At 32.3% G+C, this 23,576-nt stretch overlaps 1 protein-coding gene across 24 annotated transcripts in view; it reads right to left on the reverse strand.

Annotated features, from left to right (window-relative positions):
- LOC129798300 (polypyrimidine tract-binding protein 2) overlaps positions 1-23,576 on the reverse strand; it is a 712,220-nt gene that overhangs the window by 320,634 nt on the left and 368,010 nt on the right. The gene's annotated exons all lie outside the window — the stretch shown is intronic.

A 23,576-nucleotide genomic window follows, 5' to 3' on the forward strand; every position in this document is an offset into this window, starting at 1 on the left:
ATTTTTCACCCGGCAACTTACTCTTTTTCCTCAGAGATTTTCATGGTATTTCCCTAGGATTCTTCATTAATCACAGCTATTGCTATCCTAGGTAAAAACCTATACCTCTTCTGACCGATATAACAACTGAAGTTAAGATGTATTGATACTAACAGATCATAAAGTATGACCTAATCTTAAAATCGTAATTTTTCGATTTTACGAATTAAATTTATGCTTTAAATTTATAACTTCTGGTAGATGAAACCGACGGTGAGACTTCTTCTAGACCGAAAAATTGTTAGTGATAATTTTTATGATTTGGTCATTAACCCTGTAACGACGAGACAGTTTTCGCGGACCAAAAATCAGCAATAAAAATGATACCAATGAACAAAACCAGTAAAAGGTCTTATATCTGGGCTTCGCAAAGCCAAAAGAGTCTGATTTGATGTATTTCTTGCCTCTACGAACGATAGGAACAAAAATAGCCAAAAAATTTAAGTAATTTTTCTGACAATACTAATGAATGATAATTTTCAATCTAATGAAAAATATTATGTTTGAGTATTGTAGTTTCTTTTCCCAAAACGGTTTTGCTTAAAAAAAAATTGGAAGTATAAAAAATATTTAAAATTAATTTTTATTATGAAAATTTAAAAATTCGTCATTTTTGAGCTTAAAAATTTAATATATAGCAAATAGCTGGAGACTTCCAAAAAATATCCTAAATTCCTTCAATCTTCTACTTTGTCATTACGTACAAACATAAGGAAAAAATAACTTTAGGTGGTCAGGAAAAATTATTTTCTTTATAGGACACCAGTCCCAACTGTTGTTTCCAATCTGATCAGTGTAAATTTAGACAAAAATAGTGACAATATTCAAGATAATAGACTAACCAGAAACCACTGAAGAAGACACGATATAGTGTCGAAAGCTCTGGAACCTTAAGTGTTTTAATTTCGGATTAAACCACCTCATCGACGCTCACCGGAAGGACAATTTTGTCCTAAAACAGCACAGAATTAAATTTTTAACATCTGGTTCTAAAGTAGTCTTTCAATTGTAGGTTTAGCCCTATGACAAAAAAATTAACCCTTGGCCAGAAGCCGGTATTAGGTCTTTTCGTACATAAGTTTAATTTAGCGGTTCTAAGGGAAAACAGACCTTGTCCTACTGAGTTCATGTTGATAAGCGTTTAGAGGTGCAAAACGTAAGATGTAGTCGTAAACTACATAGGCGATAGCAGCAAGAGATACATCTCAGACCTGACGTTAAGGGATTCTGCCCATTGAGCGGTGATCTTGAATTTTTAAACTGGGGCATCACCGATCACGTGGCGGGATAGCACCGAACGATTTCTTTTTATTAGATATTAGACTTCAGAGGACGAGACCTGTATGAATTCATAGATACTATAGGGATGCTTGTCCAGTGAAGAAATGTTCGTCATAGTCCACCTGTTTTGAAATAAAAACCGCTATTCGGTGGTACTGGATCAACAGAGAAGTTAAGTTAAATGGATAAACCCTCGGTCAAAAGCCCGTATCGTGCTTTAGATGAGTTAAATTTAACGATCCTAGGGGAAAACTGTCCTTGTTATTTTGAATTTATACTGAAGACCTATTAGGGGTAATAGTCGTATATTGTAAGACGTAGATTGTAAATAGGCCTGTCGTGAAACATTCGTGAACATCTTCTCAAAAAAGAAATCACCGGACTCAGGTAGCGTATAGCGGTTATCAGCTAGAGGTTTAGCCTAGTTTCCGTAGGTCTCTGATCTGAATCCTAAATCATATCATATCATATCAAGCTTTCGTACAAGTCATATTGTTATTGACTCAGAACTTACTAATTTCCGAAACCGGTAATTCGGCTTTCTTAAAGCAACTTGCCAGACCTTAGACATTTTTACTACTATATTGACATTGCTTAACAAACTCTATACTGGTTTGTGCAATAGGGGACAAGCGTAGGTATTATTCAAAAAACTCCTAAGCGGTACATGTTGGCCATATTAATAGTCGTAAGTTTCTAATGAGGTAAAGTTCTGAAAACTTATCTTGCTTCGTTTGCAACAAACGGACTGTTACTTTGGTATGTCACCGATAGATCTTAAATCTCTTAAAATGAACTTAAACCCAGCTTAAATGGATTAAACGAAAATCTTGTCTTTGAAAAAACCAGTCATAGATTACAAATATACTAAGTTCCTAAAATCGTTCTTTTCTATTGTATTTAAAAGATTGATCTTTCAACAACTTATTCAGACCATAAGTTTGGGTAATAACCAAAAGAATATGATTGCGAGTCTGAGCTACCGAGTTATGATTGCTTCTAGAGATATCAAAGGACGACCTCTGATTGTTAGATGAAAAGAAATCATCAAATTCAGCGCATAAATGAAGATATCCAGTATCAAGTTCAGTAAATAAGGGCACCATCCTCAAGGCAAACCTAATGAAAGCTTGTTGAAGTAAATCCAGGATCTTGTCTCCAAACATTTTTGACGCAACTCCTTAACACCTTGTTTAATTAAGAGAGAATCTAAAGGTGCAAAGGTTGACTTGGGTGTACTGAGAGTTCAACCTTATTAAGGAAAAACGTTTAAAAAAGTATAACAAATCATGTACACCCTTTCATCGTTTTTATCGGAACGTCTATGTTCGTTCTTGTACTTCGTCAGTTTGAAACATAGAAAATGCTATGGTTTTATCTAGTTTTCACGGTTTATCTGAATTGTTAATCATTTTACTGTGCTGCTACTGTCTTCAAAAAAACAGTTACCGATATCAACAAGTTTTACCGTTTTTAACTTTTTTCGAATTTTAATTATTTCATTATCATGGACTAAGTTTATATGACTTATTTATGCTTTTAATGAAATCGTCCAAGTGACACTTCTTCGCAGAGTAATACAGGTGTTCAATAAAACTGTTCAATATTGAGATTAGCGCTTATCAATTCGATTATAAATAAAAGAAAGTTTATAAGGTTAAGTTAAAAGTTTCACGAAATCCAATGGTTTTGAAGATCCTCACAAACTTGAGCCATAATCGAAAACAAGTTTTTTGAAAATTTTATATTAAATATTTCAAATTAAATTTTTTTAATTTGAGTTTATCCATTACCAGGAACTCGTCAAGTAATATCGACAATGGAAATGGGCGAAATGAATACCATTGCTTTACGGTATTTGGCTTTTATAAATTTGATAGTAAAGAATCTCAACTACCACTACCTCCTCAGGTCTTACCAGTGGTTTTCCCCTTTTGTGAAAAAAAAATCACCGAGGCTAAAATCTAGGAATTGTATTTCAATGGTTTTTATCTCACCTTTCAATTTGTCCTCCTGAATATACTGAAAAGAAGGTATGCGTACTTGAGTTTAAGGTACACAACTAATGCCTTGTATCATTAACCATTTTGGGCACAAAACCATGAATGTTTTGGAGAGATTTTCTTGAATTCGATAAGATCAAGGGTAAGATTTAACCTTGATAGCAGCTGAAGTCAATTGCTTGATTTATTTGAGATGAGAGGACGGGTTTGTCTGTTATTAATCTTGTATTAGGAATGAATATGATAGATATATCCAAATTAGAAAATCTTTCAAATTCTTGATAATTTTTCTTAACATAAGATATGTGATAAAACTTCATTTCAAGGTATGGTGGGTGTTCTACAAAGACCATAAGTCGCTTTCATTAACCGTTTGGCCTGTGAGGGTTATAAGCGGACGGCATGACCGACAAATGTCTTTAAGTCATTTCCTCTGAGCATCATATTCGGAAATTATTATCAGCCCATTTAGGAGTAGGGATTTTCTAATTAGACTTATCTGTAAGTCTAATAGTTTGATCAGTAAAATAAATACACCTAAGTATTCAATATAAACTTCCTTAAATAGAAAAAAAGAAATAAGTAAAAACTCTTAAAATTAGTTTTCTTCAAAAAATGAAAAAAAATATAATCAGTAATTTTATACTTAAACGTTTTTCTGTAAAAAAAAACAGCGATAAATCGGTTTTCCCTCCAAACATAAATAATATAAAGCAGCTCCCGAAGTTAAAATTAGAAATGTGTCCCATTGCGGTCTTCAGCAAATTGTGACAATTTATTTGCAAATTTTTAGATATCTTGAGAACGGTGTGAGTTGGTGGAACAACACGAAGAACAAGCGGATAATAATAATTCAGAGTGAATTGAAATTGAATTTTTTAGAGCGTGCCTTTCTGCTGATTTTTTCTCCTCAACTCCATTCAGGGAGCTTTTTTTTCCTCCCCGGTTTTTGGTGGAAAAACTTTGAAGACCTCGCACTTGAATTTCTGCCGGTTTTCTTCTTTTTTTTCAGATGGTGAGAAGCTCAACTCAGGGCCAGAAATCAAAGGCAAGGAGCAATTCTATGCGAAGTTTATTCCCATCAATTTTCCACGAGATTGGGAGTGAGGGATATGGAAGATGGGGCTGAGAGGGTTTGAGGGCGGAAGGCGAATGAGGCAACATGTGAGCTTCTGTTGAAGGATTTCACTTGATTCTATCAGAAATGTATAATGGGATTTGTGTTGCTTTAACCCCTATGATTTAGGGAGCATTACTCTCGCACGGAGCCAACTTGACGTCTCCATTTGAGCCAACCCCATTGCGCCATCCAAATACCTGCCTAGATGAAGATTCATACACAAGAATTATCCATGAATTTGGGGATGTAGAACGAGGATGGAGTGTTCAGGAGAAAAAAGAGTCCACGTGCCTCATACTTAAACAGGAACAGCAATTTTTAAAGCAGCAATTCTCACAAAACATTAAATTATGTAGATACCATTCTCCTGATTTATCTAATTCTTTGCACTGTGAGAAATTGGAAAACATTGCTGAATAAACATTAGGTGGAGGTGGTAAAAAGAGGCGAACAACTAGCAAAGAATAGTGACAGTTTTTTTGAAGATTGAATTTATGAATGAAGATTGAGATTTATAACACTTGCACACTGCAACAATTTTTAACTGATAAAAAAGCCCAAATGATTTTTCAGCCGTTATCTAGGCAATTTTGATTTAACGTTTTTCTGCATATAAATGATCATAGTTCTGGATCTATTGAATAGATTTTAGTGATCTGAAGAAAAATTGAAAGGTCCTGAACTAATTAAGATTAAACAGAATTGCAGAACTTAAGTTGAAATGCAGTAAAGTCTTCAGTTGAGTAACGTATACTCACATGCAACCAAAAGATTAAGACGCAAAGGCATATTGAAATGGAGATATTAAAAAAACAAGTGTACACCACTTCCCACACTTTCTTTTGAAACTTCCTTAGCATATCCAGAATTTATATTAAAAAAATCCTAAGTAAATGCAGCAAAAATAAATAAAAATAAATAAATAAATAAAAAATTAAACATAAATATTAAAAAAAATCCGTTTTCCAATAAAAGCTCCTTTGATAGTGATTTTTTGAAGTTTAATTGTTCGGAAGAGTTGAAAAATACCACAAGGCCTATCAGTTGCGTCATCAATAAACAATTTCTAAAAACATGACTAGGAATTACATTGAATTAAGGATTTATTTTTGAGTGCCCCGCAATCAAATTTCAACACTAACAATTACAATACTAGCATTTCTCATTTTTAAACATTTTACATTTTCTCTATTTATGTAAAATATGTTGTAAAACTTGCCTCCAATACTCAAAATTCTGTTTGTTTTAATTCATAAAATTTATCAGACGATTGTATATTTACAAAAAAGGGTCCATTGCGATCTGAATATTATCCGAGGGCATGATTATGGAGGCTTAGCATGATTTTATTATTGAAATATTCATTTAAAAAAAAACATTTCTGTAATTTTTTCTCTAAGCTGCTGTTAAGCTAAAGTCATATAGATTTGTTTAGGTCCGGAGAGATCTACAGAAAAGAATTATATGAGATGAACAAATATTTCGTTCTATCTTTAAATCGAAAGAGATAAATAAATTTAAAATAAAAAAATACAGATGATAAAATTCGATATTTTATTTGTGCTTTTGGAAAGATTGGAACCGGAAGACTATTCTAAATATTCTCATTATTCACAAAATATTTGCGATATTCACAAAATTTGTAAAAAAAAAATATTGCTAATTCGATAATTCTTCACAAAATCAGAGACTTCCTTATACAAGCTTCAGATCTAAGGCTTAGCCAAATGGCTCAACTGCTCTAATTTCTTATCAATCACGATTTTTTTTTGGGGAAATTTAACTTAAGGATTGGATTATTAAAGATAAATAAGCTATTAGGCTCTCAAAAAGCATTTAAAATAGACGCTATCTAGGATTTTGAGACCTATGGGAACTGGACTAAACCTTTAGTCTGAAGACCGCTTTACAGAATTGAGGTCATTGAGCATACACCATTTGTAGTCTAAGGACTTATATAAATGATATATCAAAACGTTAAACGCGTTTCGAAAGTCAAAATTCCGAACGTCAAAATCCTGCAAAGCCAAAATCTGAAATAGACAACATCCCGAATAGGATGACCTATTTGGGATCGAAATCTCGAATGGGTCAAAATCTTGGATAAGTCGAATTCCTGATTGTGCCATAATCCCTAATAGCCAAAATCTCAAAAGCTATAAATTCCGAAAACCAGAACCACGAAAGCCAATATCTCGAATGGTCAAAAACCTGATAAAGATGAAAGAACAGAAAATTTCCCTCTGCCTCCAGCAAGCGCGGAAACAATCGTGGGAAACTTTTAAGAACTACGAAACTTTTAATAACCTCGAATTTTAGATTTCGGGATTTTGCTCTTCGATTTATGGTGTTCGGGATTTTGGATTTTCGGAATTTTGATCCATTTAGTATTTCTGCCCATTCGGGATTCGGGTTTTTCGGTATTTCTATTCATGGGAGATTTAGACGTTCAGTATTTTAATCTTTTCGGGATTTTGGAGCTTGGGATTTTGACCGAGTGTAATTTACTCCTCAGTTAATAAATTGGTTAAAATAATTTTTCGCTCCATTACGGTTTTTAAGGTTATTAATATTTTCGAGTATTCAGTGATCTTCATCATTAAATCTTTTATTATAAAATGAAATTCAATGAATATTAGTAATTTACAAAGTATTGACGTTTATAGTTTATTTGGAAAAACATTTTTGAAATCCACATAGGGGAGACTGGGGCAAAATTTGTCAAAACGAAAATTTCAATATTCTCTATTTTCTAAAATAAAAGAGACTGAGGCTTGAAATTTTTATTATAGATAGCCTTCATGAACCTTCTTAAACCTACAATGTTTCAAGGAATTCGAGGAAGGATTAAGTAAAATAAAAAATAATGAAATTTTGAGCCCTATTTTTGGAATATTTGGCTTACAGAAAATATCAATACTGGTTAGCTCAATTTGAGCACATTTCTTGTTAAAATAGAGAAAAATTATCTTCGACAAAGTTGTAGAGGAATAAAATTCCTATAAAATATGCCTATTTGATATTTTTAACGTTTGCGAGAGTAAAACGTCAAAAATTATCCGAAGACTGACAAAATTTGCACCAGCAATTTTGAAAATCTCCACAAAAACGACTTTTAGAAAATTATTCCAAAATCACATTTCTTTCGAGACAGAGGAAAATAGTCTTCTGCAATGTTATAGAGCAGTAAATTTCCTATAAGAATATGCTCATTATAAAACGTTTAAGTTTTCTCAGAGCTCGTGAAAGAATTAATTATGCGTTTTGACAAATTTTGCCCCAGTCTTCCTATTGTTTAGTATTGTATTTTTTTATGTTTCCAATAATTTTTAGTAAAATCAATTTGTTGCAAAATAGTTTATATACATACCTAATCTGTAATTATAAATTTAAAAAAATTGCAGATTGATATATACTTCAGCCGAGATAGTTATCGCAAAATTAAAATGAAATGTAATGCGTAGTCATTCAGCGAAAAATTATATTCACAAATAGTAACTCTAAGAGTTTTGTCTTTTGAATCATCTTTATTAGTAAAAGCTAGTAACCATAATTATAAAAAAAACAAATGGTTTATTTTTAAGTCACTGCATTACTTGTAAGGGAAGTAGGGCACCTTTGAATATTGGCAGCTTTAAAATTGGGCATTTTCTTTCATTTTTAATTGGAACAGGCCATTATCATGATATCGTTTAGCTCCACGAACCAATTGCATTATGATAAAGATCAGCTTCATTTAAAAATTGATTTTAAAGCTTCATTTCAAAGTTGCCCCAATGCAAAGATCCCCGACTTCTCTCTATCGGCCACAAATGTTATAAATAATTATTGACATAAAGTCCTTGTATTTGTCCATTTAATATCCCCTGGACGATACACACAATTGAGCAAGGCAACAAGATATGAAACATGTCTATTTAATACTCTGAGAGACAGAGAAATTGTTTGTGTTTTAAATATGTTGCGTGGTGTAAGTTTTATTTAAATGTTTTCTCTCATGTGTGGATTTTTTCCTCTAACATTCTGGCTTCTTCCCAAAGAAGGACACTGGGTGTATGAGTTAGCACAGAATTTGGTACGATGATGGTTGTAGAAAAAGAATCAGACAAATCCCCAAAATGTAGCACATTTCTAATGTGGCAGATGTATTCACAGAGATTTTTTTCTACAGTTTTTGCCCCTTGAAAAGCAAAAAAAAAACTCTCTCCCGTGTATGAATATTTGAGGAAAAATTCCACCAGAGGAAAAGGGAGTTGGGGCTCAGAGGGGTTGAAAAAAAATCTGCTGGAACATATATAAAATATTTTTCGTGAGTGAAATTTACGCATTCTTGTCAGAGGGTTGTTTTCACAGGGATTTGCCTCCCAACGATGGGGATTTTTCCTGTCTACCTATTCTCTTCATAAGTCTAATTTGTGAAGCGTAAAAAATTAAAATAATTCTCGCATTTTCCACATCCTTCGCTCCTAGGTTGGGGTACAGAAGCCTCCTCAGGACCTATAATTTCGGCTTTGTCCCGTCGTTTTTTTAATTTGCCCAAAATAAAAAAGGATTGAATGTCAGTGTGGAAGAATTGTTACAAAATTTTATTTATTCAATTTTATGTGGTATTTTCCACTTCACTTTCTAAAAATGTTGTTTTTCCCGTAAAAACTAAATTGACTAAAGCTGAAGCTAAGTGAGAGCTTATTCTTTTTCCTTGCTAGACATTCCAAGACATTGAAGGCCCAACAGCTGGTAGTTCTCTTCTACTTCCTGACCCTACAATATATATTTTTTTTCCACCTAGAAAAGTCAGAGTTTGGGGATTGAAGACGCGTGATTGTACCCTCCGTCTCGCACAATGTTTCTTTCCATTATTTTTGGACGGTCTAATGTAGCGGAATTAATCGCATCCCTCTTGCAGAAATGGAAAATTGAGAGCATATACTTTCCTTCCAATACATGGGGTGACTACTCGAGCATTATTATCAATTGATCAACCAATACCAGACCTCACACACTTTCACCCAAAAATCCCTTATGCTCATTTCTTCACCTCCTAGCTCTCCACCTCACCCCCTTTCTCTAGGCACAACTCCATCAGCAGTATCAGAGATTTTTGCTGTCATCGAGGCTTCAGCAAAGTCTTCATTTTTGTGGCTTTTGCCGCACAGAAGAATTTTCCAAGTCAGGAATTTTATTATATGGAATGGGCATTGAAGAAAATTGAATTCTAATCGAGAATTTCTGCAATGGAATTCTTCTCGACGAAAAGAATTTTTAGAGGTTTTATTATTTTTAAGAAAAAATATTCAAAATTAAAACTGAACAGAAGCTTTTAAAAATCTCAATTAAAAGTATCCTGAAATTATTTTTGTATACTTGTAACATAGTGTTACAAATTGGACAATTCGCCGGTACAAGTTGGACATGGCTTTTTTCTTGATAAATACAGTACAATTTTTTTTAATCACTAGAAACTAAATTACAAAACTAAAGCATTGAAAATATACAAATAAAAATGAAGTACCAAATTTATCAAGAAAAACGCCCTGTCCAAATTGTACCATTGATTGTCTAAATTGTACCATTTTACCCTACATTTCATACCAGCGAAAAAAAAATTATCACAATATCGTAATAACAGAGAGATTTGAATGAAAGCTTTTAGCTACATTTAAACTATTTACGGAAATAAAAACAGAATAAGTGGAATCTACACAGAGCTTTCAAATGAAGCTTACATTTTGGTTGCATTTATTTATTCAAAAATACTGTAATATATTCAACAAGTCATATCAACAAATGGAAGAGATCAGCCTCGAAAATGTTATTGCAAAAGAAATTTAATGGAAAGAAAGACATTCAAAGATTATCCTTAAAATATTTTAATCATTTAATTGCTTAACAGACTATTGAGAGGTAAATTGGTATGCTAACAATGGGCACTGCAGTGTTGTAGTCGTTGTAGTATTAATGCAATCACAGAGAAAAAATAGGGATGCGATTAACTTTTTTCCTCATAACTATAACACTTTTTAAGTGTAAAAATATATCAACATTTTTTAGTGTTAATTTTACAACTTTTTAAGGGTAAAATTAACATGAAAATGGGTAAATTTAACCCATAATACACCTAAAAAAGCATAATATTTACACCGATTTTGGATCAATAATACAGGGTGAAATAAACATTTCCGAAATGTTACTTTTAACTTTCTCGGATTTCTCTCACAGTGATGCCCTTAAGATACTTGAAATATCCGCAAAAAATCGCAAAATTCATTGTATATTCGCCATATTCACAATTACCCAAAATATTTATAGAATAGACAAAATATTCCTAAATAATAAATACTTGGAATATTCCGCAATAATCTTCAAAATTCTCTAAGTATTAAAAATGCGCGCAATATTCCGTAATAATCAATAAATATTCACTATATTTTCACAATATTCACTAAAATTCTTGGAGTATTCAAAATATTCTCATATTGCTAATTAAACCAGAATTTTAAAATCAAATTTTTTGAGTTTGTTTGCTTTTTATATAATAATTAAGCTTATTTCTACAAATAATTTGTAAAAACTTACATAAAATAGATAATTTTTACGCTAAAACATTTAGATGTGTAAACTCTGCGTTAACAATATGATTTTTGGAAACATTTTAATGTTTTTGGCTAAATCTGCCTGATCAAATTGCACAAAAATATGCAGATCATTTTTACGCATAAATATTATTAGAATTGTTATATTTTTAATATTTCATTTTATTTGAATTTTTACTGAAAAACATAAAAGTAAAAAAAAATGATCAGTTAGAAAATATGGTTAGTAATGGCTTCTGCACAATTTTTAGAAAAGGAAAATGTCATGAAATCTAAATTCACATCCCTTTCTTTCTCAAACGTTTTGCAAATGCATATTTTATTCTTTCGCACTCCTAACTCGGCTTAGAAAAAATTAATTTATTATGATGTTTAAAGGAAAGAAGAAGAGTGTGCGAAAGAGTGAGATATTCTATACGATTAGAAAAAGAAAGAGATGCGAATTTCAGAAAGTAAAAATTTAAAAGATTTGCATAAGTCTATCCCACTCTTTCAGTCTTAAAATGAGTCTGAACTAAATTTAATTTGATGTGATGTTCCAAAGAAGAAGAAGAGTGCGCAAGAGTATGATGAACCTATTCAGAACTTTTGAGAAAGAAAGGGATATAAATTTTGATTCAATGAAATTTTCTTGATTTAAAAGCTGTGCCGGAGTTACAAAACTAAATTTTATTACTAAATTCGGTCAGTAAATAATAAGATTTGATCAGCAAGCATTGAGCTTAATCAGTAAATACCTAGATTTTGCCAGTAGTGGCTCCGGTACACGTTTTATATCAGGAAAATGTAGTTAAATTAAAATTGGGATCTCTTTTCTCTTTTTTGTATCAAACTTTCCCGCTCGAAATTAGATTGAACTGAATTGAATTCTGCTTGATGTTCAAAATTATAAAAAGAGTTGGAAAGAATAGAATAGACATATGCAAACAATTTGAGAAGGAAAATTATATGAATTTCGACTTAATGAAATATTCTTGACCTAAAGGTTGTGCCAGCGGCCATAAAAAATGAAACTTGTGCAGCAAATAATGAATTTGTACCGCAAAAATTAAGTTTCGTGAGCAGAAAAAAATGGTCAGTGAAAGACATACAGTGGCGGCCAATAAAATAGAATCACTCTTAAAAGTTTAGTTTTTTTAACTTTTGGCACCTTTATTCTAGTGTGTTTAAAAAATTTTAATTTATAAATGTTAAAGTAATTGCCTTACGTCGAAAAAAATACAGTACTGGCCGCAAAAGGTCTGTATTTTTACTCAGAATGCGTCAAAAGTGATGTTCTGCTCGGACAAAAAAAATAGAATCACTCTCATTTATAGTCATAAACTGAGATTCACTTTGAGTATTTCAAAAATAACAAAATTTTAGTGTAACGTCAGTAATTATTAAGTGTCTTGACAATTAATTTTCCAAGTTTGGACAAAGGAAACTACGGGAAATTAAATAAAATGTAGAACTTTCTTGTTAGAGACTCTATTAGATTTTTGAGGCTACAAAAGCATGGAATGATCGTGTATATCATAGCTGACAACATTAAATTACAAAAATCAATAATCCATAACACAGTGGAGAGTTTACGTAAACATAAGACTTGAAGTTTTGGCTGCCACCGGTTTCACGGGTCAACCGTATTAAGAAAACGACAACAATTCAAGATTTTCGAATTGTTGAATTGGGACAAATAAAGTTGAAAAGGTCCTTAAGTAAGTCCTGGCTAAGTTAGAAATAGATTTCAACCATTTGTATCACTACAAATTTATTTTGTCTACATTAAAAAACCCAAGTTTTCAGAAGTGATTCTATTTTATTAGCTGCCACTGTATATGGCTACTGAACACCTTTTAGACCCAGAAAATTTCGTGAAATTGAATTTCACATTCCTTTCTTTCCCAAACGTTTTAGACATGTCTATCCCACTCTATCGCAATCAAAATTAGATTGAACTAAATTGAATTTTTCTTGACGTTCAAAAGAATAAAAAGAAAACGAAAAAGTAGGATTCGTATATGCAAAGCAATTGAATAAGATACGTGAATTTTTATTTCACAAATTTTTCTGATCTAAAAGGTGTACCAAAGCCATTAGAACTCCTTTATTTCCCTCTGCTAAAACTTGCATGAAAATTTCATTGCTTTTAAAATTTTAAATACAGTAACGTCTAAATTTGACTTATTGGTGACTAAATTTAATATTTCATTGATCACTTGCAGAGTGCTTTAATTTCGTCACTGAGAGAAATCCGAAATAGGGGAAACTGGGGTATCACCAAACACGGGGTAGCACCAAACACTGCGATTTTTTAATCAGATATTTGACTTCAGAGGACAAGACTTATAGAAATTTATAGACATTATAGAGATGCTTGTCCACTGAAAAAATGGTATAGATAGTCCAAGTAGTTTAGGAATAAAAATTAGTGTTTGGTGCTACCTCGTGTTTAGTGGTGCCCCAGTTTCCCCTAGTTAAAATAACATTCCGTAAATGTTAATTTTACCCTGCAGTATTGATTTAAAATCGGTGTAAATATTACTCTTTTTAGGTGTATTGGGGGTTAAAATTACCATTTTCATGTTAATTTTATTCTAAAATATGTGTAAAATTAATATTAAAAAATGTTGATAAATTTTTACACCTAAAAAGTGTTAAAATTATGAGGAAAAAAAGTTAATCGCACCCTCTTTTTTTCTCAGTGGTTAAATTTTGAGATTAATCAGTTAATTGAGATTGAATCATTCCAACTACTAAAATATTCTTTACTCTCACTACCTCACATTTACCTATCTTCATTAGAAATCTAAATTCTCTCTTAATTCACTTTCCTTTCCAAGTTGAAATATATGGAGAAGGGTGAAAATCTCTCGCTATTGTTACAACTTTAAAGCTGCCATAAACTACTACATAAATTGAGAAAATCCAAAATTTCACCTCAACTTGTTCACCCCCCTGCCCCAACATTGCAGATACTGTAATTTATCGCCCTCCAATGCACGAAGCCACCCCTTCTTTATCTTTTGCTTTCCGGAGGAGAAGTGTGAGAAAATCTCCGGGTGGAACCTTGTTGCTGGAAGCTGCCTTTAAATGGCATCCGCCAAATCCCAGTGATATGAGTGCGTCACCCAATCCTGGAGTCTCCTCCACAATCCCCCCCTTTAGGAAAACCACTCATTCTCCTCCAACTCGTCGGATAGCAGGTGAATGAATTTGAACTGTTGCCATGCTGGGTGTCCGCAATATTATCTTCATTTGAATATAATTTTGGTGTCGTTTCGTACAGGTGACGTTTTATGAGTATCCCACCAAAATATATATTTCAACCCACCACAATAGATCCACTGGTCACCCAACCCATCACCGACAGGTCCCTGGCACAGAACGAGACTGATGAAGATGGGTAAACTCAATTTTGCCACATATTACACTACCTTTCCCACCGACATACGACATCTCCTGGAATCCTATTGAGAAGTGTTGTATGGCCACTATATTGTATGCTATAAGCCCATGCTTCTTATTTAGAGTTTTGTTTTTTTCGTGAAATTTATAAATTTGGAAGATTTAGTGGAGGAATTTATAGTGAAAATGCCAAGGAATAGACTAAAACAAGGATTTTCCGAGTATCAAAACCGTATCTTGTTAAACAAAGTTCAATGAATGAGTGAGTTTAATACCTCACAAAAGCAACAAGAACGATAAGATAGCCCGATATACCCTTAAAAAATACTGAGGATACTGAAGGTTTATTTAAACGAAATTAATTTTTTATACTCAGAAATATTGATTATATTCCACCCAAAAGCTCATATCAAAACACCTCCCTTTTAGTAATCATCATTAAATAAAGTTTATGAATTCTTATACTTTCTAATTTCCTACGTATATAAAAACTTGCAATATCTATATTTTTCTCAAGAAAATTAACGAAATTATCCATTCTAAATTCGCAATGAATTTGTTTAAATTTAATTATATTTTCGAAGGGTGGATTAAATATTCTTTTATGAATTTTTGATAACAAAAAATTATGATGATTAAAGGAAAATTGAAAAACCAAGCACAACATTAAAAATTGAAAAACAGAAAAAAATACTTAGGGGGAGGTGGGGCTACTTTGAGCTGTGGGCCTACGTTTATATACGATTTTCCGCATATTTATAAAGGAAACTCGAGATCATCGTAATGTAATTTTAGATCGACAAAACAATTGTGAATTTAAATTAAGCTATGGCAAGGCTCAACTTTTAGTAACGTGAAAAATTAGTATATCAAGAGCTTAAAGTAGTCCCACATTTCTCTATTTATTTTCTTAGATTAACCCTCTAACGGGTAAGATCGCCTCTAGGCGGTGTTCACAAAAATAACATTTACAGCGACAATAAAGGTTTTATTTATTTAAAAGTGATATAGTGCCCTCGGTAATAGTCTTATAAACATCTCTTGAAAGTTTGAACTTATTTTGACTCTTCGTTTTGTTGCTATTCCTGCTTTTGTGTGACAGGTCAGAGAAAAAGCAAAAAAAAATATTAGTGCAAAAAAACTCATTTCGAATTTCCATAAAAATACCGATTTAAAGTTATCTGACTAAAATAAATTTATTTTTTACTGAAAGATATGTCATTCTGCTTTGTATATTTTATTTAAAAAATTGAAAAAAAACTAAAAACGTGAATTTTAGAAGCAAAAAGAGTTTCAAAAAATTTTTATATTTTCTCACCTAGCGCCTAAACTAAAAGAGATAATGAAGAATGGATGGTTCTTTCGACTTTATTGGATCATAATTATCCTAGAAAACATTGTTTTAGAACTTTTTTTGAATATTAAAGAAAACACCGTTAGAGGGTTAAAAACTTGTCTTAACATTAGTATCTTTTAAGAATTTTCTGAAATAGTCTTAGTGCCCAATGAAATATATAACTTAACTCAGTTAAGTACAGTGGGACCTCGATATAGTCTATCCCCGATAGAGTCAACAGATATTTTTTTTACTCTACGGACTCCGATAGTGTCAACTTGGACCCAAATTGACTCCGATAGAGTCAACTTTTCTTGTATTATTAAACTAATAATATTATAATATAGTTCAATATTATTTTTTAGAAATAAAAAACAGTCTTATTGTGTATCAACGTAACACTTTGAACACAAGAAAAAATATTTAGGTAAGGACATGGTAATTTTGTGATAAAATTCGTAGGTTTATTAACCATATAATCATTTTCCAACAAAATCATTTTCTTTACGTGATTTTAAGCATTTTGACCGATTGAAAGTTCTCTTGTTTTAAGATTTTTTGATTGGGCCTATAATCACAATATAAGGAATTTTAAGCCATCATTAATTTGTAAGTGAATAATATTATGACAAAAACAAAAAATATAAACTCGAATTACCAAAAAACGTACAGGATACTAGATTTTTTGAGTATAACATAGTGAAAAAACATTTCTAAATTTATTCGAACTTTTTAAAGACTTTACTCTTCTTTAAAAATGTGCATGGTAACCAATCATAAAAATTACGCTTCTAAAGAAAAAGTGTAAATTTATTTTAACTTACGTTTTTAATTTAAAATATCAGTATCTCAAAAGAAAATTTGGATCAGAAACAAAAATAAGCAATAGAAAATCAATTTTTTTTAGGCAAAAAAATTTTGAAGCAAATTCAAATATTCTTTAAGAATAATGCCATTTCGCGCACTTTTTCGGTACGAAAATGTGCATAATTCCTGGACTGAGTGTATTTACTAATAATAAAAATATTCTTAAAAATCATTCCTTAATCTCCCATTTTTGCCTAAACACACGACTTTTTTGGGACAGAGATTAATTTAATAAATGGAATAATTTAATAAAATATTATATCATCGTGTTGAATTTATCAATGATCCAGTACAAACATAAAAATAATACCCCTTTATATTAATATTTCACATTTTAAAATATGTTTTCGGACTCCGATAGAGTCAACGAATCCAACAGAGTCAACAAGCCTGGAAATAAATAGTTGACTCTATCGAGGTCCCACTGTATTTTAAATTTCATAAAAATTTCTGATAATCTAATAAATTTTGGAAATAAATCAAAATAAATCTACGCTCTGTGAGATCTAGAAAATTTCTGCAAAATATTTTGATATATTCATGAATAGACAAAGTTTTAAGGAAATAATGATTAGGACAAGGAGATAATGACAAGGAGACATATGACAAAGCAAGGAGAGTACAGATTTGACCACTGAGGAATTCTTGGGGTCTGAGCCGAAAACTTTGGGAAAAATCAACTTTTTCTTAGCTACCCCATCCCCCGACGCCTACCGGAATTGATAATACTGTAATAAAAGGATTCAAGGAAGCTCAAGAAAATAAATGGGCCTAAATAGACCTCTTTGAAAGAGACAGAATGTTTAAAGTACGGTTTTGCCCTTAACATTCCCAATAAGGGGCAGAGTGGGACAAAAAAGGGGCTGTTCCGAACGCAGTTTTTTTGTCAAACTTTGGTATTTCTGGCAATATAGAGCTGCAACCCTGGGTCAAATACTTCTTCGGGAACAATCTCATCTATAAATTGCACTACAAATCTTTTCAGTAATCTAAGTTTATCTTACTTTAATAAATAAACGTTTTAAATGGTTTAAATTAAACTAAGCTTCAATAATTTAAATGCTAAAACGCTCGGTACATCAAGCAAGTGTATTGGGTTCGAAACTCCTAAAGGTCACAAGTAATTTTTTTTTATTTTCTAAGTTCAAAACAGAATTGACGAGTTATAAGGGAAGAGCACCAGCGATCGGCGGTGTTCCTCGGATCTTCAACTTATTACCATATTGTTAGACCAATTCGATTGAATTTTTAAAAATGATTAGCTACTTTTTACTATTGAACTCTCATAAGAATGCAGTGCATTAGCTCAGATTTAATTTATAAAGTCTATTTTCCGTGAGGTACCTGATTAAATTCGTGACGATCCGAGATACAGAGTACATAGTTGTAATTACATCTACTTTTTATTAATTTATTGTAAAAATTTAAAACTCAAATGCACAGATATAGTTAAATGGATCATTAATATCCCGATTAGTATGCACAAAAATACAAAGTATACTATTTTGAGACTTATATTTGCAACTAAATATCGAGGATGTCTCTTAACATTCCGATCTGGGGTGCTCTTCCCTTATGTAGTCAAACTTAGGTAGATTTTTATATATATATTAAAAAACTAGAGTTCTCTGCACTGAAATATTTCAATCACAGTTCCAATGAAACTAATGAAATATTGAAGCTCTGCGGTTCATTCCATGAGATGAGCGAGAGACAGATAAAAAGCTCCCCTAACAATATATTTACCTTTTATTTATTTACATACACCACATTTTTTTGGTGTCTGTGAATTGAAATATCAGACCAACCACTGAGGATTACGTAACAGATTTGTTTGACTATGCTATCTACATGATTTTTCCCTCTTCACCATCAGCCAACATTTTCATTTTGAAATTTTCCACCGTCACATATGTGAATTATTAAATTTTTTGAATGCAACTCATATCTTATTATAGCATAAAATGAGCGGGTTTTTTGAATTTTTGCTTCAGATGTGAGCTTGATTTTGGGGAATTTTTGCACGTGGAGAGCTCTCTTTTTTTTCGTCATGGCAAATATTGGAACAAGAGGGGGTGGTGTTTGAACAATTCTTTGACATTCAATATGAAATCACTGCAGGAGTATTCAATTGCAGAAATATCGTTTTCAATGCTGTAAGCTACATTGTAGATATTGGCAACAACAGGAGGAAAAGGCTTTTCGATAATTGAAGTACAAATCAATCCAAGTTTGAATTTAACACAGAATGAGATACAGGGTAAGAGGGGGTCTATGCTTCCCTGCTGAGTGGTTTAATTTCAAAAGGATCATGAATATGCAATCTTTAATAATAATTTGTTAAATAATGGAAATATTTCCCACATTCACTTGCATGTAATGACAAATAAACCGCAATTTAAATGAATTTTACTACCGATGGAATACCGCAAAAATCACACACACATCCTGCCTGAATTCTCTTTTTTTTTTTGTTCTGCAATCACACAATTTCCCCAATGAAGTATAATAAATGCAAAAAAAAAATATTTGGAACTCAACCCCAAATAAAATCTACTGAATTTGATGGATGCAATTTTCAATATCATTCCCTTTATTCTATTTTATGCCAAACCCCATCCTAACCACCCCAACTCAATCATGGACAAGTGCAAAAAAATAAAATGGAATGACTATGCAAATGGGTGCTAAATTAATTAATGTGACCTTTATACCTTTGGTGCATGTATTATCCAATTGAACATAATAATTTTTTCCATCTGAAATTCATTTTTTTTTGTTTATACCGTTTATACCAAAATGATAAAGGTGCGTTACACATTCATTAAATTTCCCAACACGGACTATAAAGGTGCAAAAAGTCATTAATTAAAAGTTGCTCTCACAGGAAAATAATTTTATTAACATTTTCAACAAAATATTGACGAATTTTCCCCCCGAGAATATCTCCATTTTGTTGACGAGGAAAGATTGCAAAGAAGATGCATATCCCTTGCAGAAAATCCTTAAACTTTTCCTCATGCTATCCCCATGGGGGTCGAAACTTGAGTCTATATGCACAAGATCCTACGAGACTCATAGATAAATCATAAATGTTATGCCTTATTAAAGGATTTTGCAGTGATAGAAAATATTTGTTACACAATTTAAACTAACGAAAACCCACCCCAACCCCTTTAAAGACCAAAGCTTGGACTTTCCCTGAAGAACAAGATCCTTCCTCTTGATATCCATCAGGTCAAAGAGCTATCAATTTACCCCATAGCCTTGGCATCTTGACCAATCTATCAGCAAGTGATATCCTGGAGTACAGCACCTTTTTGTGCCAAGTATATAGATGGAGAAAAACTTTCTGACCCAGAGATTGAAAGAGGACATCTATTTTGTTGGTCAAGTCAGGGTGGATTTGAACTTGGTACTTTACTGAAGGAGAAGACTCCACAAAGTGACCACGATGGCTTCATTCTCCTCCCTTCCAGCTACCATTTCAAGATGTTACTTGTAAATTGGGATGAAAGCCATAGTGTATTCCCAAGAGTGACATTACGCAAGACTGAAGCTGATAAATGGCAAAAGTCTTTCGATACCCCATCGCAAATTACAATTCAAACATTTTGCGAAAACTTTCAACTTTTAGTCAAGAATAAATAGAGAGTATGGTTAATGTTCTGGGCAATTCATCATGTAGAAATCTGGATAAAGTTTGGGGCGAAGAAACTAATTTGGTTTAACAAAATATTGAATAATTAATATGGGAGAGTGGTGTAGTTTTACACAGTAGGGGAAAGTGGGGCACCTTTGAATTGGAGCTTTAAACAGCTTTAAAATATGGCTTTTTCCTCCTTTTCTTCAGAATTGGTTTGTGGATCTAAATTATATCATGGTAAAGTTCAGTTCAGTTTCAAGGTAGAAGAAAAAGCCCATTTTCAAAAGTGCCCCAATTCAAAGATGTCCCACTTCCCCCTACATTATCTTATAATAAAATTAAATCTTCTGAACAAATGGACAAGCTTTGAATGAGATTGGGTATTCCATGCCTGATAAAATTAATCCAACGAAGCTTCAACTCCAGGAAAATGTCTGGTCAGCTAAAACAGATTCATACCCGGGACACATGCATCATTGAGCAAGGGCTTTTCAACTTAGTCAATTAAGTGACCTAACAGAAATAAGTCTTATATTTTAGCATGATACAGTGCTGTCTCGCTATATGCACAGTTTGGGTACTTTTTTTGACAGTTCTCTCTCTGAATATGTACAACTTTTTTTGAAATTCCCAACGGTTTTTTTCTTGCTTTTAATAAATTATCATTTTTTTATTGTTCTAGAATTTTCTGTATTATTTCAAATATAATATGAGACGGAAAAAATGAAATTAAGAATATTAAAAACAAGAAAAATTAGTTATCAAGAAAATAATTTTCTTTATTACTTTGTCAAAATGTAAACATATTGATTTTGAATTCAACCGACACAAAAGCTGTGCATATAGAGAGACAGCACTGTACAGCCAAAGAACAATGAGCAGAAATGTATGGGAACTGGTCCAACCGTTCGCCAGAGATTGGACTAGGCCCATTTTGTAGGGATTGGTGTATGACTTAAAAATTACTGAGACCCAAGTCAGAAAGGACTGTCAGTCCTTGGAAAATTAACGGAATCTTTCTGAAAATTCGCAAATTTGACATTTTATTTATCGAAAACGACTTGACCGATCTTAATGAAATTCGGCTCATAGACTATGCATGACTTAAGCTTTAAATAAATATTTTTAGATTTTCCCTCTGACTACTCCATCTGGTAGCTCCCATACAAATTAATCATGTTTATTTGTGTAATGGGAAACCGACGGTATTTTCGGAGTCCTTGGTGTGTCTTCAACATACCTCCCGAAGTAAATTATAGTCAATCACATCAAGTTTCTGATATATCTTAAAGTAAAGGTTCTTTTAAAATGGGTAGAACTGTTTTATGAAACTTTCTTATTTTTCAACACAATGGTATATCGTAATTTGTTGGTGTCAAAGAACGATTTATAAACAAAAGAACATTTTCCAAGTTTTTTTCTCTCAGTTTTCCTTGTAACTATCCAGATTTTCCGCAAATATTGTCGAATTTCCTATAATTCCATTGAAAGTATTGGGTTCCTTATCCTCCTTTACAGAATATACTCTTTAACAAAGGAGCCAGGATTGCTGAAAATCATAGGGTTGAAAAGGTACCACAATCAAAAGAATTTAACAAATGCTTCAAAGTATTAGGACTTTATTAAAATATTTAGGCTGTGGACTTATCATTCAAAGTTTTTGAATAACGGTATCGCTTAGGACCTTGCGATCTTCATAAGCTTCAACTCTTTTCCTAATGAGAATATTACTGCATTGAAGACATTTCCCCAGATTCAATTCTTTTTCATGGATTTGAAGGATGTTCTAGGATTTATTAGGAAGTTCTGAGAAATTGCAGGGAAAATTAAGAGATAATGATACGGTTTATTCCAGGGAAATCATCCTTGAGCCCCTTCGTTACAAATTTCTCTTGGAAAAGACCAATATAAGATAAACCGTTATTGTATAAAAGGAGTTTTGCAAGAAAATATTGTCACAATTCTTATACACATGTTTTATGCTTTAGTGTTTTTCCTACATACTTTTGGGGTTGGTCTCGGAGCAAAAATTGTTACTTTTGCCAATACCTATTCGATGGTATGGGTCTCATTTGTGGCGAAAGGTTGAACCATTTTGCCCATTGTCCTTTACAGAATATGTACGAAAGTACCCCCTTACTTAGCTGCATTGCTATAGGATTTTTACACATAATTCTAAAGGTAATTGGACTATGTAATATGGATAAGCAAAACAAATATGCGAAAAAGTGTAGCCCCATAGTTCAAAGTAGCCTCACCTACCCCTAATATCAATCAGAAAAATAAATAAAATCTAAGCATTAAAATCCAATGAATTCAAATTTATAAATGGATTTAGACTAAGAAGACAAGCAAAAGTGAAAAGACCGCTGTGAAATATTTCTAAAATATAGGTGCAGAAATTTGGGGCTGTTTTATACAATATTTTTTTAATGCAGCAGATTAGGCAGTATTTTGGTAAAATGGTCAGTGAAAATGATAAATTCAGAAACTGAGTAACTAATCACAAATGTAAGTCTTAACATGTGCGTGATACAGCCAGACTTACAAAATATATACGAAAGTGCCCCCTAACTGGAATAATACCGTTCAGAAAATTGTTTTTAAAATTCTAAGAGTTAAGATCAGCTATGAATTTAAATTTTAAATGGATTTAGACCTCAAAAGAACAAAAGAGAAAAAAAACACGCCTAGTAAAACCTTTCAGAAATCAAGGTACACATACATAAGGTAAAGTACCCTTACTCGACCGGGTTCCTCTATTCGACCGGTGGGTCAATTTTTGAATATTTGATGGCGAATTTCATCAATTTCTATGAATTTGTCACTGAGTCGTATTATTTAAAGAATAATTGACCTATTAATGTTAGATCATACACAAAATATTATAGCAAATATAATTAAATTGAATAAGTAAATCTACCGGTCGAATAGAGGAACCGGTCGAATAAAGGGTACTTTACCTTATATGGGGCACTTTTAAGCAACATAATTTCATTTACCAGCTTTATAGTTAAACTTCACACAGAAAAATGGAAAATTCTTAAACAAAAACACCCAGGAATTTAATTTCAAATCCCATCCAATGAATGCCAATGCCCTAATTCTAAATCCTTGATCATTTAGTTTTAGTTGCAATTTGCAAATCCGTAGACATTTTTCATTTTCCAGCTAATGCAGAACTTAAGTTCCCGATCTCTTAACTTGAAAGAGTTAGGGATTCTAGCCCATTTCTTTCGCTCAGAGCTTCTAAACTTAAACGCCTCGGGAATTCACGTCTGATTTAAGTTCCCAGGATCTT

Source organism: Phlebotomus papatasi, chromosome 1, assembly GCF_024763615.1.
Source record: "Phlebotomus papatasi isolate M1 chromosome 1, Ppap_2.1, whole genome shotgun sequence".
Classification (NCBI taxonomy): Eukaryota; Metazoa; Arthropoda; class Insecta; order Diptera; family Psychodidae; genus Phlebotomus; species Phlebotomus papatasi.